Source organism: Elaeis guineensis, chromosome 11, assembly GCF_000442705.2.
Source record: "Elaeis guineensis isolate ETL-2024a chromosome 11, EG11, whole genome shotgun sequence".
Lineage (NCBI taxonomy): Eukaryota > Viridiplantae > Streptophyta > Magnoliopsida > Arecales > Arecaceae > Elaeis > Elaeis guineensis.
In genome coordinates, this window is record NC_026003.2 from 63,793,871 (window position 1) to 63,812,966 (window position 19,096).

The window sequence follows — 19,096 nt, forward strand, 5'->3', positions numbered from 1 at the left end:
TCTCACTAAGTTTACCGACTCCTTGTGAAGTTGGTGATCCTTCTCAAAGTTTTGAAGCAACCCTAGTAACCCGTGGTAGTTCTCTTCAGGCTTTGTCATTCTATAATGAGTGAGGAATGGGAGAAAAGACTTGGGCAGCGAGTTCAGTATTGCATCTTTCCCAAGCTACTCATGCAAGGAAAAGTCGAGCTTGCTCAATCGTTCCATCAGCTCGATCATGTACAATACATGATCAGTGACAGAGGCACCATCCCGCATTTTGGTGTTGAAGATGGCACAACTAGTCTTGTGCCTCTCTATGTCATCGGGTGTGCCAAAGGCATCCTCCAACACTTGAAGCATGTCCTTTGACTGAGCCATCTCAAATCTGCGACTGAACTCATCGCTCATGGCAGCCAGCATGATACAGCGCACCATGGTCCAGTCACTGAGCCACTTCTGGTAAGTGTCTCTGACTGTTCCACGTGCATTGGCAGTTGGCTCCTCAGGTGCAGGATCTATTCACATATAGGATCCGTTCATGCTCCAGGACTATCTTCAACTTTTGGTACCAGCTACCAAAGTTGGGTCCCACCAACTTATCATTGTCCGACAATGATCGGAGCGATAGGGAAGTGGCCATATTTGCACAAAGGAGAACCATAACCTAATTAGTAATTGATTTATTAAACCTAAAGATTTGGACTTTAATCAAAAGGTTTCTCCCACTATTTTATTCGAATTGGTAGCCTCTACCTCCAATTTGAGGAATTACCCTAATTCCTTAGTGGGTCCTAGAATCCACTTAGACTGCACACAAGCCCAACTTTGGTTGGCCAACCCATGTACATCTAAGGGTAGGTTCATAACCAATTATTTTTCTAAATAATTTCTAGTAATTTTAATTTTGCCCCAGAAACCTAATCAGTAGGCTTTGGCCTCCACTGTAAGGATCCGATTAGGTCCAACCATTAACATGATCATACTTGGTGTATCTAACCAACGAATGATTAAGCCCAACTTTGGTTGGCTCACCTAACCACCATTAGAGAGACACTTCCAAGTCGTCATATGATGAGTGATAATTCCATTAGTCAACAAGCGCCAGGCCTTTGGGTCTGCAATGATTATTGAGTTAATGGACTCATTATCAAACACCTTAATGGGAGGCTATGACTCAGTTATCTCCATAACTTTATCATTTTAAGGACCTAATAATTTTAGAAGATTTAAATAATATAGAGGATGAGGTCAGATGAACCAGCTTATCATGATCCTCCCACTGGCTTCACCAAGTGAGCTTAAGGGAGACCATTAAAAGGGTTGGTCTAGGAGTACCTAAATCAGTCACAATGATTTACCTAGCTGACATGGGTTAGCTCAAATAGTCAAGTGATCCAATCAAAATATAATTTCACCAAGAGGCCAGGTAAGTTCGATCAGTGGGAGGGTCTGCCAAAGCTTGCCTTAGACACCATCAGAAATGGCCAGGTAAGCGGGCTTCCAATTAAAAACCATCGGTCTGGTTTACCTTAGACACCAACTGATTTAATTAGTTTTGATTAGATCAACCTAACAGTTCGTGCTAGATCGCTTAGCCAAGAATCAAGTCCATTTGGTTCTCGTTAAAGACATGGACTTGACCAACTACAACTATTGTAATTGATTGAGAGAATCCTTGACCTAATCTAAGACAACAATTGATTAGATTTAGTCAATTCTCTAATTAAGTCCATCTTCAATCTAACCATAGGTCTAACCTAATTAATGGACCTAATTCTCACTAACCCATTAACCTAATGTGTTATGGTTTGTGTCTTAGGTTCTTCAATTCACAATCCTAGAACCTAATCAAACAACTTCTTAATTTTTAATTAAGTTTTGGGCTGAGGGTTGGGTTCGGCTTTTTAAAAAATAATTTTTATATTTGTAAAATAATTTTACAATATGATTCTACCAACCATATTGCATGTTTGATTCATAATCAAGATACAAGTGAAATAAACATGAAACTACTTTAGATTAATCTAAACAGGTTCATGTAATTGAAATAATTTCAACTTTAAAAATTTCTTTGCACAAAAATTATTGACAAAGAAATTTTATTTCAGATTTAAATATCTTTTAAATCTAATAAATCATAAATTTAATCTAGATCATATCTAACAAATTTATGATTAAAGATAGATCTACACAAACTAGGACAACCTTTGCACTGTAAGGGGTAAACCTTACAGCAGGACAACCTTGCAGTTCATGATTGATCTAAAATTTTAATTTTAGATTTAATAATCAGATTATAAATTAGATTTAATCTAATAAATAATCTAAACATGTATAAATAATCATGTAATAAAGAACCTAGGCTCTGATACCAATTGAAGGAATCAGATCTCGGGTTTTAGGGTTAGATCTTGAAACTTTTTCAAGATCATACAGTGGAAGACTAAAATAAATCAATATTATTTTTTAAAATTAGAGAATTCCTAGATCTAAGATCTTATTATATGATTATTACATAGTATTAAATCAGAAATTAAAATATATAAATATAGCATGAACTACATGTTGATCATATCAGCATGTTTCTATACTACATCTAATGTATGTATTAAACAATAGATCAGATCTATTACCTTGCAAGTTAGATGTTCTAACCTCGCTGATCCGAGCTTGAGGATGATGTTGCAAGCTGCACACATGTCTGGCCTCTAGGAGTCATCCACACAAGCCCATGAATCTCGATCAGAAGTCCTGCTTCAGGAAATCAGCACAATATGCTAGTACTGCGCTGATCCTTCTTTGATGGTTGATCAGGTGCCTCCTTCTTCTTGATTTGGACTCTTTCAAAGATGAAAAGTAGAAGGAGGATTTCAAATCTGAGACGCTCTTAGAAAACTCAAGATGGAGGGAAGAAAGATATGAAAACAAACAACCCTAGAAGAAGACCCTCTTCTTCTTCTCATTTCTCTCTAGACACCCTAACTTGTGTCTTTTATATCTCCACGACCCAAAGTCTTTCTCTTTGATTTTTAGATGGCCCAAAGGTCTCTCAAATCTCTATCATCTTCAAAAATTTCATGAAGAAACTCATTTTACATAGAGATATATGATAGAGTCCTTGTCTAGGTCAAATACCTAGTCAAGGCTTATCCAAACATGGCAAGATAAGGGGCACCCAACTCTTGAGCACCTCCTCCATATTTTTGTACATGGATCACTAGAAAAGGGTGCACAATATATACCCTAAAAGCCATGAAAATTCTAAAAAAATTTTGGATAAATTCGGTGCAAAATTGAAAGAGTTTTGGATTTCTAAAACTCTATCTCATAGAATTCGAAATCCAAACTTATTCCTTTTTGATTTGATTCAAACCACCTTCCATGTAAGAAAGAAGAGAGGAGACCTTTTGTGAATGTGGGAGAGACCTGGGAGAGGGCTTTTGTCACACAAAATAAGAGGAGATTGGCATTGAATGAGAGAGAGGGCATGGGGAAGGCTTATGTGGTGCAAGGTGGAATCCTAGTCTTACTAGGATTCTATCTTATGACTTGTTTTAATTTGGTTTCTCAAACCAAATCAAATTAAAATTAGATCAACCTAATTAAAATATTCTTAACCCAATTAAAAACCTAATTTAATCATATTAAATTAGATTTAAATCTGATTTAATTTTTTAATCAAATTAAAAATTAGATTGACCCAAGTCCTAGTTGAACTAGGACTAGTTTTTCCTTGCACTTGGCTTATCTAATAAACCAATTGAACTTGATCTAATCAAGTCCAAACTAAATCTAATTAAATTATATTTAATTAGACTTAATCTCAGCCCATTGGCTTAATCAAATTAAGCCAATTAGCAATCAAATTGCTAATCGATCCTCCTGCAACACTTGCACTGGGTTAAATGTCAATCATATTGATCATTTAACCCTAGAACAATTCTTAATCATTGATCAACCATCGATCGGATCATGAACTCTAATATGTGTGACCTCATAGGTCCGAACCTAAGTCGGTAGCACAGAAATAAATTTTTGTACCAATCGAAGTGACCATCTAGCAATGGTACCCGACGATCGGATAGGTCGAATGTGTAGAACAACATCCTTAGAACCCATGTGGATATAGTTTTCATATAATTCATCCCCTTGACCAAAATGATCATAGGACACCCCAGAGTAAAACTGTCAACACTGATTAGGTTGTCCACATTGTATTTCAAAATATCAAATCCATCTGATGGATTATCCTGGCCAAGGTTTTGCTAAATTGAAATACAGCGACTCATTCTTCTCCAACTCTTGGAGTGGTCAATCCCATCTCGATCATACTCTGACTTCGCAAGTACTTGACTGTGCCCAGAAGCCTTCCATTCCTGAATTAGAAATTCAGTTAGTCCAGTACCAAAGCATAGTGAGTTGCTTGCAAGTCACTGAGACGATCTCAGGTCTAAGGGACACTTATACCTATATCCCATCAGAGACATTCTCGACAGTAGAATGCTCTGGAGTTGGTCACGTTCATGATGATGTACCTTACATCTCACCTATATGCCATACCAGTGTCTCCACACTCTTTGGTTAAGAGGACAACCAACCCATATGGCCTACAGCGATCTATGCTCGATAGATGCTGTCGTCCTTATTAACAGCCTATCATTTGGTCGTGAACTGTTTTAAGGACTAATCGATAAATTCTCTCTTTATCGAATCTAAATAGTCCTAAGGACTTCATCATAACAACAGAGTTCATTTGAAGATAAAAGCTTATGATGAAAATGCCAAATATATTTTATTTATTAACAAATCAATTACAATACTTGGTTGCTCAACCGTCAACAGCTTGACGATTGGCTTTTTGGGACACATTTCCCAACAAGAACCTCATCCTAACATGAGCAAAGTCGAAGATCCGATTATTAAGAGATCGAATGGGGGAGAAGCCCTTGCAACAGCCCTTATGTGCCCCCACAACCCTATTAGGAATAGGAGGAAAATCTCATCCTAACATGAGCTAAAATTGACTGTGTCGGGAATAGGAGGAGAACCTCGTCCTGACACAAATGAAGATCTGATCATTTAAGATTGGATGAGGAGAAAAATCTTCTCAATGGCTCCTCTATACCCCTACAACCCCATTAGGAGCAGAGGGAAAACTCTCTCCTAAATATTAAAAAAAAAAGGGAAGAAAAAAAGAGAAAGCAACGAGCTACGCCAGAGATAAGAGAAAAATAAACTACATCTAAGACATAAGGGACCTCATCTCAATGAGAAAGAAAACTCTTATCAAAAATCCTCAGTCTCTATAGAGGAATCCAACACTAGCAGGAGAAAATAGACTTTCTCAAAGTAATGAGAAGTTTGGGCCCCAAGCTCGAACACCGAAAGAAAGCATCAAATTCGAATGGCCTCGAAAAGACTTCGATCATGAACAAAAAGGGCGAATCAATACGGCGATGACAGGAACCTTCAAACAATGTTGACATCGAATATGACAAAAGACAAGAGAAGCTTGGTAAACGACAACTCAGAGCAATAATAGACAAGGTAATGAGAAATTTTTTTTTCATTTTATTAGTAAAGAGAGCATTACAAAAGCCTTTGAAGGCCAAAAAGAAAAAACAACAAGAAAAGAAAAGAATACATGGAACAAAAGGTAAAAGAAGCTCTAAGGAAGCTCGACTTCTTCTGACTCCAGACTCTCGATTCCAGCCATTATCAGAGATTGCTTTAAATTCTCAACTTCTTCTTCCAGTTCTTTCTTTTTTAACAGCATCTCCCGATACATTTGGTGAAATCGTCGACTTTCGCCCTTCAATTCTCGAAGCCTCTTTCTCAGAACTTCGGACTCCGCTTCTGCATCCTTGATCGCCTGCTGCTCATAGGCCAGCTAAATTTTCAGTCGCTGCAGTTCGGCCTTCTCCTTCCCAAGGGCTACGGACAGTTCTTCCATGGTCCCCTTAAGGATCGGAGCTCGTTGGAGCCTTGAACCAAAATGGCCTGGGCTCTTTCGGACACTGCTTTTGAAGGCGAGCAACCTTGTCAGTCGCCATCTTGAGCCTCCTTCTGTAGTTGTCTATTTGCCTGCTCCAGCCGACTCGGTAAGTGTTATAATTCGTCTTGACATCCTGTAGCTGCTTCTGGAGGTTGGAGAATTTCTTCGATCAGTCCCGACCGTAGTCAGCCTAAGTTGGAAGCCAGGATGAGCTCCCTTCCAATTGGTCGATCTTCTCCCATGCGGCCGCCAACTCGACCCGAGGGAGCTGATCTTGGAGGCCTGAGTCCAAGATCGATCGCTGGCACATTTCTGGAGTTCCTCAAGCTCCTTCTCGAAGTTTGCCTTCTTCCGGCTGTAGTCTATGAAGTCTTTTTTGTAGAGATTTCGAAGGTGAGAAACCTCCATGGTGGCTTTTGAATGGCTCTTCTTCAGCCTGTGAAGTTCGTCATCCATCTTCTTTGATTTCTTCATTAGGTGACGAACTTTTCTTCTCAGATCCTGAATCATAGACTTCAAAGGAATCACCCACAGTAGGGGAAGAGCTTTGGCAGGGCACTATTGTCAGGAAACAAGAGCGTCACAATGCAAATCATTGCAAGAAAAAAAAAAAGGAAAAAAAAGTAGAAGGAGAAAAAGAGCTCTCTGTAAAGAGAAATCCGATTTCATTGATTGAATAATTTTTAAGTACAAGAGAAAGAGAAAAAAAAAGTTATAACAAAGAAAAAATACAAAATTAGAGGTCTCAGACCTCTGGAGTAGAAGTGGAGGAGCTTGACACCCCTGAAAGGTTGGTCGCGGCAGCTGCGGTAGTTGAAGAGGTCCCTGTTGGGAATAGTGTCCCAAAGCCAATCGTCAGCCTGTTGATGGTTGTTCTCATTTTTGTATATGTACATGAATTATGAATTAATAAAAATATTTTGATATTTTTCATCATAAAATGTTTCATCTTCTAATGAACTCCTATGTTGTGGTGAAGTCCTTAGGACTATTTAGACTCGACAAAGGAGGATTTGTCATTTAGTTCTTAAATCTGTTCGTGACCAAATGATACGTTATTACCAAGGACGACAACGTTTATCAAGCATAGGTCATTGTGTGCCATATAGGTTAGTTGTCCTCTTAACCAATGAGTGTGGAGACACTGGTATTGCATACAGATGAGATGTAAGGGTACATCTGCACTGAACGTGACTGACTCCAGAGCTATTTCTGCTGTCAAGATTTGCTCCGATGAATATGGGTATAAATGTCCCTCCAACCTGAGACCACCATGGTGACTTGCAAGCAACTCACTACACTTAGGCACTGGACTACCTGAATTTCTAATTCAGTGACGGAAGGCTACTGGGTGTAGTCAAGTACTTGACTTATCGGTGCGTGACCACTCCAGTTTAGGAGCTATGTACAGTCGTGTTTCAATTTAGCAAAACCTTGGCCAGGGTAGTCTTTGTGAGGAGTCACAGGACTGTTTGAGTTAGCACAATTCGGATGATCTAATCAGGGTGGATAGTTTAACCCTGAGTCATCCTAAACACAGAGGTCAAAATGATGAATTATACAGTAACCATATTCACGTAGGTTCTGTGTGTTGCGATTGCGACTATTCGACCTATCCGATCATCGGGTACCATTCTAGATGGTCACTTCGATTAGTACAGGAATTGATTCCTGTGCTACCGGCTTAGGTTCGAACCTGTGGGGTCACACACATTCGAGGTTCTTATCTAATCTAATAGTTGGTGAAGAGTCCTTCATGTCTGGGATTCTGTGATCGAGAATCAAGATTTTTGATCACAAGTCCCACACATTTTGGGTATCGGGGTCAAGAGTCCCACTGGTTTGGGACTCTTCGATCAGGGTTACATATCGATGAATTCTGATGTCTGATTACCCATCGATTTGGATTCAATATTTATGAGAGATTTAATTAGTGATTTGATTGCTAATTAACTTAATTTGATTGAGTAATTATTTTTGGATCAAGTCCAATTGAATTGGATTCAGTTGGGTTTGACCCGATTAGGTTAAGAGTTGACCTAATCATCGAGATGGTTTGGTCCCTGATTTGATCAGGGGTTGGGCTTAATCAATTCTTGATTTGATTAAGATTTTATTAAGCCTAATTAAGCCTAATTATGTTGGATTTAAATTAGTCTAATTGGGCCTAACTTATTTGGTTCAATTAGGTTGGTTTAAATAATGAAACCACCTTGACCTATTCTCCCTGCGCCACCTCAGTTCCACTGCACCCATTTGAATTCACGAGAAGGAAGTTCTTATGAATTTTTCCTCATGCAAAGCCCTCCTCACGCCCTACTTGAATGCACCAAATGAGTGGATAAGGATGATTGGTTGGCCATTCAAATTCAAAACAAAGTTTGAATTTGAATGAGCAACCAATCTTAGTGCCTTGACCTTATCCTCTTTTAATGCCCCATTTATTACACGAAAAAATGTTTCTCATGAAATCACTCATGCACAAATTAAGCCACGCCCTCCTCTTCTCACGCCCTTAGTGGATAGGGATAAATTAGTTTCCATTTGAATTCAAAATTTGATTTGAATTCAAATGTGCAATTACTCATCTTTATCCTCTCACGTAGATAGGACATTTTGATGTTGTTTTAAAAGGAGGAGAAGAGTGAGGCATGTGTAAAAAAAAATTGGAGAGAAAATCTAGGCATGAGGAATCCTTGTGTGCAAGGTGAAGGTCAATATCCTTCCGAGAGAAAAAGAAAGAAAAGAAAGAAAAAGTGTGCGCAGGGTTTCAGTGAGTTCTTCAGGGTTTTAGCCTGGAGTTCGGGAAGTAAGAAGGTGAGCTACGAGTGTCGTGAGCCCACCAAATTTTAGGAAGATCTTCAACATCCTCTCAAGCACGTCTGTTAATGATCCAGAGCATCCAAAAAATCGGCAGACATCGATCGAAGGAGTTCGATCAGCATCGACCGTCAAAAGGGCTCTACAACAAGCTAGCACTCGTGAGGAGTCGATCAGATCGGAAGCTTCGTGTGGACGATCCGTAGAGGCCAGACATACTGTGTGGCTACATCATGATGATCAGACTCTCCCGACGGTGATCAGATTATGATGATCTACTATCCACACAAAGGTATTATGTTCTGAACACATTACAGTAAAGTATTTACTGTTTAAATTCAAATTTCAAATTTAAATGCATGCATGCTATATATCATATTTAGATCCTAGTGTAGGATAAATTTTTATTAATTAATTAGATTAATTAATAATTTCTACTATAAAATAGTGATTTTGAAAAAATTTTAAAATTACCATTTTACCCCTGCACTGATTTTTCCATAAATGGTATCAGAGTGAGTTTTTAGATATGATATATATATTTGCATGCATAGATTAAGTTGTAATCTAAAAGTTTAAACTTGAAATTTGAAATTTAAAATTTGAATTTTGAATTTTGAAAGTTGTTCGAAATTCAAAATTCAAAAATTTGAAATTCAAAATTTGAATTTTGAAATTTGAAATTCAAAATTCAAAACTTTAAAAATTTGAAATTTAAAATTTGAAATTTGGTTAAAATTTCAAATTTGAAATTCAAAATTTAAAATTCAAAATTTGAAATTCAAAAATTTGAAATTTGAAATTTGTTTGAAATTTGAAATTCAAAATTTAAAATTTGAAATTTAAATTTTAAAATTGGTATATTTAGATATACTTGATCCAAGTAGCAAGTAATCGAATTGGGTTGGTTGCCATGGCCGTCCGGTCATAGGAGAAAAGTAGGGTTTAAAGGCTCTCTCTTCCCATTCGACCTATGGCGGTAGGGGTGCCGATGTGATTATATCCCATGTAGATGAAGCAGCGAAAGAAATATTCATGATTTATTTTGATAGAGTTATTTTCTGTTATCTAATTAGCAATAGGATTGCTATTTATGAAATATGCTGATATATTTGTGTAATGAGTCAACATATTTGGTGAACAGAAAATAAAATCTTTCAAATTTGAAAATTATTTTCGAAATGCCAAACCCTGACCCATCAGCCCAAATACTTAATTAAAAGAATTAAGTATTGTCTAGTAGGTCTAGAATTGTGAATTAAGACCTAAGATAATTGCATAAACTTTTGGGTCAATGGGTTAGATGGATTAGGTCCATAATTAGGTTAGACCTAAGGTTAGCTTAAAGAAAGGGACTAAATTAGAGTAATTGGTCAAATCTAATCAAAAGTTGAATTAGATTAGGTCAAGGATACTCTAGACTCAACTTCAATAGTTGTAGTTGAATGGGTCCATGTCTTTAACTAGACCAAGATGGACTTAATTCATGGCTACGTGGTGAAACCCTATTTACTAAGTTGATCAAATTAAAACTAATGAACCGGTTGGTGTCTAAGGTAAGTTTGGCAGTTTGACCAGTGGTTTTTAAGCGGGAGCTACTCACAGTGATTCGATCTCTGACGAGTTAATGGCTTATCCCCACCACTAATCTCACTTACCTGGCCAACCTGGTGAATTAGGTTTTGATTAGATCACTTGGTGATTAGGGCTCACCCATATCATTAGGTAAATCAGTTTGACTGATTTAGATACTCCTAATGCTGGCTTAATTAAATCTTTTTTAATCTGACTTGGTGAAGTCAGTGGGAGGATTGAAATTGGCTGGTAATTTATCTTCTCATCTATTCTTTAATAAAATCCTCAAAAAATTATTAGGTCTTAAAAATGATTTAGTTATATTGATAACTAAGTCATAGCCTCCCATTAAGTGAGTGATAATGAGTCCATTAGTTTAATAATCATTGGAGGCCCAAAGGCCTGGTGCTTATTGACTAATGGAATTATCATTCATAGTTTGATAATTTAGTTTGAGTCTTTCTGATGGTGGTTAGGTTGGCCGACCAAAGTCGGGCTTGATCATTTATTGGTCCGATTCACCAAATCAAATCATGTTAATGGTTGGACCTAATCAATTTTTTTAGTGGAGGCCAAAGCCTACTGATTAGATTCTGGGGCAAAATTAATTACTAGAAGTTGTTTAGAGAAACAACTGGTTATGAACCTACCCATAGATGCACATGGGTTGACCAACCAAAGTTGGGCTCATGTGTAGTCTGTGTGGATTCTAGTACCTACTAAGGAATTAAAGTAATTTTTTGAATTAGAGGTTGAGGCTATCAATTCATTAAAATACTGAGAGAAACTTTAGACTAAAGTTCAAGTCTTTAGTATTAATAATTTATGTACTAATATAGGTCTAATTTTTCTTTATGCAGCTATGGCCACTACCCTATCACTCCGGTCATTATTAGATAATGACAAGCTCATGGGATCTAATTTCGATAGCTGGTATCAAAAATTAAAAATCATCCTTGAGCATGAGCGGATCCTTTATATAGTAATGGATCTGCACCTGAGGAGCCAGCCCTGAACGCTAGAGAGACGGTCTGAGACACTTATCAGAAGTGGCTCAACAACCGCACCACCGTTCGGTGCATAATGCTGGTGGCAATGAATGATGAGTTCAGCTGCAGGTTCGAGAATGCCTAGCCACAGGAGATGCTTCAAATGTTGAACGACTCCTTTGGCATGCCTGACGATGTTGAAAGGCACAAAACTAGTTGTGCCATTTTCAATGCTCGGATGAGGGATGGAGCCTCAGTCACTGATCATGTACTATACATGATCGAAATGATTGAGTGTCTAAGTAAACTGGGTTTTCCCCTGCACGAGCAACTCGGTAAGGATGGATCCTTAATTCTCTGCCCAAGTCCTTCCTTCCCTTCCTTACTCATTTTTGAATGACAAAGCCTGCAGTGAACTACCACGGCTTGTTGGGGTTGCTGTAGAACTTTGAGAAGGACCACCAGCTCCATAAGGAGTCGGTAAATATTATGGGAGGGTCTTCTTCTGGTCATCGACCCTTTAAGAAAGGGAAGAAGAAGAAGAAGAAGAAGAATAAGAAGGTACAGCCGCATGCTGGGATGTTTGCACAGGGTCAGACCAAGAAGTGCAAGCCCGACCAGAGTCAGACGGAGTGCTTCTTTTGCAAAAAGCAGGGGCACTGGAAGAAGAACTGTCCTCTATACATTGCCTCACTGGACCCGAACAGGCCAAAGAAGAAGCAAGGTACTTATATGATAACACCTTGCAACTTTTCCATTTGTGATACTACTGCCTGGGTATTGGATACCGGAAGCCCTTATCATATTTGCAATTCGATGCAGGGTTTGCAGGCTAGTAGGAGATTTGATGAAGGCGAGAGGTTCCTGAACGTTGGAGATGAAAGCAAAGTTCCAGTTCTAGCATTAGGAATCATGAACCTTATAATCAATTCTCGAAATATAATTCTGAGAGAATGTCACTATTGTCCAAGCTTTTTATTAAATATTATTTCTGTAGGCCTTTTGGCCATGAATGGTTATCAATTTTTAATAAAAAAAAATATTTGCAATATCATTTTGAATGGTGTTACAATATTTATTGGACAACTTTATAATAAAATTTACTTTCTATCATAACCTGTTAATGTGGTTCAAACCTCTGGTAAACGCCCTAGAATAGATAATGTGTTAGAAGTCTACCTTTGGCACTGTAGGCTAGGTCATATCAATAAGAACAAGATAAACAGATTGGCTCAAGAAGGAATTCTTGAAGTAGGTGATTGTGAATCACTTCCAACCTGTGAGTCCTGTCTTCTTGGTAAAATGACCAAGTCACCTTTTACTGGAAAAGGTGAGCGAGCCATGAACTCTTAGGTCTGGTACATTCTGATATATGTGGACCCATGAGCTCAAGTGCAAGAGGTGGATATTTCTACTTCATAACCTTCACAAATGACCTATCGAGGTATGGGTATGTCTATTTAATGAAGCATAAGTCGAAGTCGTTTGAAATGTTCAAACTATTCCGAAATGAGGTAGAAAAATAAACTGGGAAGTGTATTAAAACTCTTCAATCTGATCGAGGAGGTGAATACCTTTTCAATGAGTTTCTGACATATCTTTGGGAGAATGGGATTCTCTCTCAATGGACTCCTCTTGAAACACCACAGCATAATGGTGTATTTGAAAGGAGGAATTGGACTTTGTTGGACATGGTTCAATCCATGATGAGGTTTGCTGGTCTATCGATCTCCTTCTGGGGATATGCACTCGAATCGGCTTGTTACCTTCTAAATAGAGTTCCAAGTAAGTCTGTAACCAAAACGTCATATGAGATATGGATAGGACGTAAGCCAGTACTCTCGTACCTTAGGATTTGGGGAGGTCTGGCTTATGTTAAACGTTTAATTACAGACAAGCTAGGACCTAGGTCTGACAAGTGTAATTTTATAGGATACCCAAAAGAGACCAAAGGGTATTTATTATTTCTACCTGACTGATGATCAAAAGATGTTTGTCAGACTTAAGATAATCTTTTTGGAAAAAGAGTTCCTTGGTGAAGGGACTGTTGCCTCTAAGGTCGAACTTGACGAAGTTCGATAGGTGAAAAAACGACACAAGTTGCTGAACCTGAATCGGATTTGATTAGATCAGATCCGGAGCCCATTGTTCAAGCACCCATAAGGCGATCTGGTAGAGTACCACATCAACCGGATAGATACTATAGTTTCTTGATCCAGAATGATGATCCTATTGAACTTGATGAAAACGATGAGGATCCGATCACCTACATGGATGCAATGCAGAGACCCGACTCTGAGAAATGGCTAGAGGCCATGAAATTCAAAATGGAGTCCATGAAGGTCAACGATGTGTGGACATTGGTTGACCCACCCGAAGGAGTAAAACCCATAGGGTGTAAGTGGGTCTTCAAGAGGAAAAGGAGTGCAGACGAAAAGGTGGAAACCTATAAAGTCCATCTGGTTGCCAAGGGATATCATCAACATTATGGTATAGACTATGACGAGATATTTTCTCCTATGGCAATGCTCAAATCCATTCGGATTATGCTTGCGATAGCTGCCCATCTGGACTATAAAATCTGGCAGATGGATATGAAGACAGCTTTTCTAAATGGAGAGCTGGATGAAGAGGTGTATATGATACAACCTGAAGGATTCACATCCACAGATGAGTCTAAGGTGTGCAGACTACAGAGGTCTATTTATGGACTTAAGCAGGCATCCCGAAGTTGGAACATACATTTTGATAGGACGATCAAGACGTATGGCTTCGTTAAGAATGGAGAAGAGCCCTGCATTTATAAGTGGGCTAATGGTCTAGTAGTGGTATTTCTTGTATTGTATGTAGATGATATTCTCTTAATCAGGAATGATGTCCCTGCATTACAGAGAATAATGATTTGGCTGTCTTCACAGTTCTCCATGAAGGATTTGGAAGAAGCTTCCTACATCCTAGGGATGAGGATCTATAGGGATAGATCTAAAAGGTTGTTTGGTTTATCCCAGTCTACGTACATAGATACTATGCTGAAGAGGTTCAGCATGGAGAATTTCAAGAAAGGCTATCTACCGATAGGCCATGGAATTTCTCTCTCGAAGAGGGATTGTCTGACAACACCTCAAGAGAGAGAGCGTATGGGTAAGATTTCATATGCTTCGATAGTGAGATCTATCATGTACGCCATGATATGTACATGACCAGATGTGGCATACTCACTAGGGTAGTGAGTAGATACCAATCTGATCCACGGGAGAATCACTGAAGGTTGTTAAAACCATCCTGAAGTATTTAAGAAATACTAAGGACCAGTGGCTTGTTTATGGTGAATTGGACTTGAGACTTATAGGGTTTACAGACTCTAGTTTTCAGTCTGATCACGATGACAGCAAAAGTGTGTCGGGATTTATTTTTACCCTTAATGGTGGGGCTATCTGCTGGAAGAGTTCCAAGCAACACACAGTGGCTGATTCAGTTTGTGAGGCAGAGTATGTCGCTGCATCAGATGCTGCCAAAGAAGCGGTGTGGCTGAGGAAGTTCATCACCGAGCTTGGAGTAGCACCCTCCCTTGTTGGTCCAGTTCTGCTCTACTGTGATAGCTCTGGAGCCATTGCTCAGGCGAAGGAACTCAAAGCACACCAGCGGATGAAGCATATTCTGCGTCGCTACCATCTCATCCAAAAAATTATGGATCGAGATGACGTCGACCTTCAGAAGATCGACGGAAAGGAGAACCTGGCCGCCCCATTCACTAAAGCCATTACGGTGAAGGAGTTCGATGACTACAAGTCGAAGATGGGTATTAGATATTGCACCGATTGGCTTTAGGCCAAGTTGGAGATTGTTGGGAATAGTGTCCCAAAGTCAATCGTCAGCCTGTTGACGGTTGTGCTCATTTTTGTATATGTACATGAATTATGAATTAATAAAAATTATTTTAGTATTTTTCATCACAAAATATTTCATCTTCTAATGAACTCCTATGTTGTGGTGAAGTCCTTAGGACTATTTAGACTCGACAAAGGAGGATTTGTCATTTAGTCCTTAAATTTGTTCGTGACCAAATGATACATTATTACCAAGGACGACAATGTTTATCAAGCATAGGTCGTTGTGTGCCATATAGGTTGGTTGTCCTCTTAATCAATAAGTGTGGAGACACTGGTATGGCATATAGGTGAGATGTAAGAGTACATCTGCACTGAACGTGACCGACTCCGGAGCAATTTCTACTGTCAAGATTTGCTCTGATGCAATATGGGTATAAATGTCCCTCCGACCTGAGACCACCACGGTGACTTGCAAGCAACTCACTGCACTTAGGCACTGGACTACCTAAATTTCTAATTCAGTGATGGAAGGCTGCTGGATGTAGTCAAGTACTTGACTTGTCAGTGCGTGTGTCAAGATGAGATTGACCACTCTAGTTTAAGAGCTGTGTACAATCATATTTCAATTTAGCAAAACCTTGGCCAGGGTAGTCTTTGTGAGGAGTCACAGGACTATTTGAGTTGAGCATGATTCGGATGATCTAATCAGGGTGGACAGTTTAACCCTGAGTCATCCTAAACACAGAGGTCAAAAGGATGAATTATATAGTAACCATATTCACATAGGTTCTGAGTGTTGTGATTGTGACTATTCGACCTATCCGATCATTGGGTACCATTGCTAGATGATCACTTCGATTAGTACAGGAATTGGTTCCTGTTCTACCGGCTTAGGTTCGAACCTACGGGGTCACACACATTAGAGGTTCCTATCTGATCTGATAGCTGGTGAAGAGTCCTTCATGTCTAAGATTCTGTGATCGAGAATCAGGATTCTCTGATCACGAGTCCCACACATTTTGGGTACCGGGGTCAAGAGTCCCACTGGTTTGGGACTCTTTGATCAGGGTTACATATCGATGAATTCTGATGTCCGATTACCCATCAATTTAGACTCAATATTTATGAGAGGTTTAATTAGTGATTTGATTGCTAATTAACTTAATTTGATGGAGTAATTATTTTTGGATCAAGTCCAATTGAATTGGATTCAGTTGGGTTTGACCCGATTAGGTTAAGAGTTGACCTAATCGTCGAGATGGTTTAGTCCCTTATTTTATCAGGGGTTGGACTTAATCAATTTTTGATTTGAATAGGATTTTATTGAGCCTAATTAAGCCTAATTAAGTTGGGTTTAAATTAGTCTAATTGGGCCTAACTTATTTGGTTCAATTAGGTTGGTTTAAATAATGAAACCACCTTGACCTATTCTCCCTACGCCACCTCACTTCCACTGCGCCCATTTGAATTCACGAGAAGAAGTTCTCATGAATTTTTCCTCATTCAAAGCTCTCCTCACGCCCTACTTTAATGCACCAAAGGAGTGGATAAGGATGATTGGTTGGCCATTCAAATTCAAAACAAAGTTTGAATTTGAATGAGCAACCAATCTTAGCGCCTTGACCTTATCCTCTTTTAACGCCCCATTTATTACACGAGAAAATGTTTCTCATGAAATCACTCACACACAAATTAAGCCACACCCTCCTCTTCTCACGCCCTTAGTGGATATGGATAAATTGGTTTCCATTTGAATTCAAAATTTGATTTGAATTCAAATGTGCAATTACTCATCTTTATCCTCTCACGTGGATAAGATGTTTTGATGTTGTTTTAAAAGGAGGAGAAGAGTGGGGCATGTGTAAAAAAAATTTTGGAGAGAAAATCTGGGCATGAGGAATCCTTGTGTGCAAGGTGAAGATCAATATCCTTTCGAGAGAAAAAGAAAGAAAAGAAAGAAAAAGTATGTGCAGGGTTTCAGTGAGTTCTTCAGGGTTTCAGCCTGGAGTTCGGGAAGTGAGAAGGTGAGCTACGAGTGTCGTGAGCCCACCAAATTTCTGAGAGATCTTCAACATCCTCTCAAGCATGTCTGTTGATGATCCAGAGTATCCAAAGAAATGACAGACATCGATCGAAGGAGTTCGATCAGCATCGGCCATCAAAAGGGCTCTACAACGAGCTAGCACTCGTAAGGAGTCGATCAGATCAGGAGCTTCATGTGGATGATCCACAGAGGTCAGACATACTGTGTGGCTGCATCGTGATGATCAGACTCTCCCGACAGTGATCAGATTATGGTGATCTACTACCCGCACAAAAGTATTGTGTTCTGAACACATTACAGTAAAGTGTTTACTATTCAAATTCGAATTTCAAATTTAAATACATGCATGCTATATATCATATTTAGATCCTAGTATAGGATAAATTTTTATTAATTAATTAGATTAATTAATAATTTCTACTGTAAAATAATGATTTGAAAAAGTTTTAAAATTACCATTTTACCCCTGCACTGATTTTCCCACAGTCCCGACTGGAGAGAGACTGACAGCAGATTCGGAAGGTCTGGCTTCATCGTCGGACACTTCATCTAGGAAGCTGAGGTCGAGTTCAAAAACTTTCTGACCATCCTCTCTTGGCAAAGCTCGAAGCCTTTGATAAAGGCAGCCTGGCCGAACTTGATATTCAGATCTCTCATCTCGGAGGAGGTCTTGAACTCCTCCACTGCTTGGGCCCTTGCCTCCGAGACTAGTGTCGGGATCTGCTCCTTCAGCTTGGAGACCTCGGCCTCTGCCTTCTTTCTTTCCTCCTCCAAAGCAGCCTTAGATCCGTCGAAGTTTGTTCCTCCTTCTAGAGCGCCTCTTGGAGACTTGTGACTTCGGCAACCTTCTCCTTAAGACGGGCAGCCTCAGCCTGGTGACCTTCCTCCGCTTGGGCTGCTTCCTTCTTTGCATTATTCATCGCCTCGATGTTGGCGATGAGTTGGTGTCCATTCTGCAAGAGCGGCTAGGAAGTCAATATGAAAGCTAAGGAATGAACTAAGTGAAGAAGCGAAAGGAAGAAAAAAGTAAATCAGCTTACCTCAAAAAAGGATCCTAGAGAGTCCCAAATCCGCTGTTCAGGATCGGCATGAACGATCCTATGGATGATCTCGGGCAAAATGCACCCGTCGACCAACCTTTTTATTAAATTCCTGTTGTTGAATGGATTCTCTCCCGGATCCTCTTCGGAGCCGTTGGACCCTTCGATGGCAGCCCTACTGCTACTGATCTTGCGGCCACCGTCTTCTTCCTTCTCTTCCTTTCGGCCCCAGGCGCCTCCTTGGGATGAGACTCTAGAGTGGGAACCTCGGTTGGAGGGTGTCTTGAAGAAGCTTGGGAGACTGCGGGCTCAATGTCGGAGGGGGCATCAATGACAATGGCTGCCTGGGCAAGCACGGTCGAGCTTGTCTCCTCTACCCTCACCTTCTTCTCCGACCCAGAAGTTGCGGCGCCTTTCCTCTTGTGGGCCTTGAGACCCTTGGCTAATATCTGAGCTACGTCTGTATCTATATCTGCAATGAAAAGGATCAGCACAGCTTAAAAATAGAATAAGAGAAAGAGGAAGCAGCGAATGACTTGAGAAAGAAAAAATACCGGCAGGGTCGAAAGGGCTCAGGCCGATATTGAATAAAAGTTGCTCCTTCAGAAGGTCAGAGAGGAGAGAAGCTGGATAAGTCTTAAGTTTATTGGAGGCTTCAAGATCATCCTTTCCCAGGCTGGAAGCCCGACGGTCAGAGTCCCTTAGGGAGCCCTAGGGGGCAACCCCAGCATCAGGGTCGGGCATCGGACGTAAAAGTACCTCTCCTTCCAATTGTGGATAGAAGAGGGGGCACCTTTCAGCAACCCCTTTCTACTAAACTG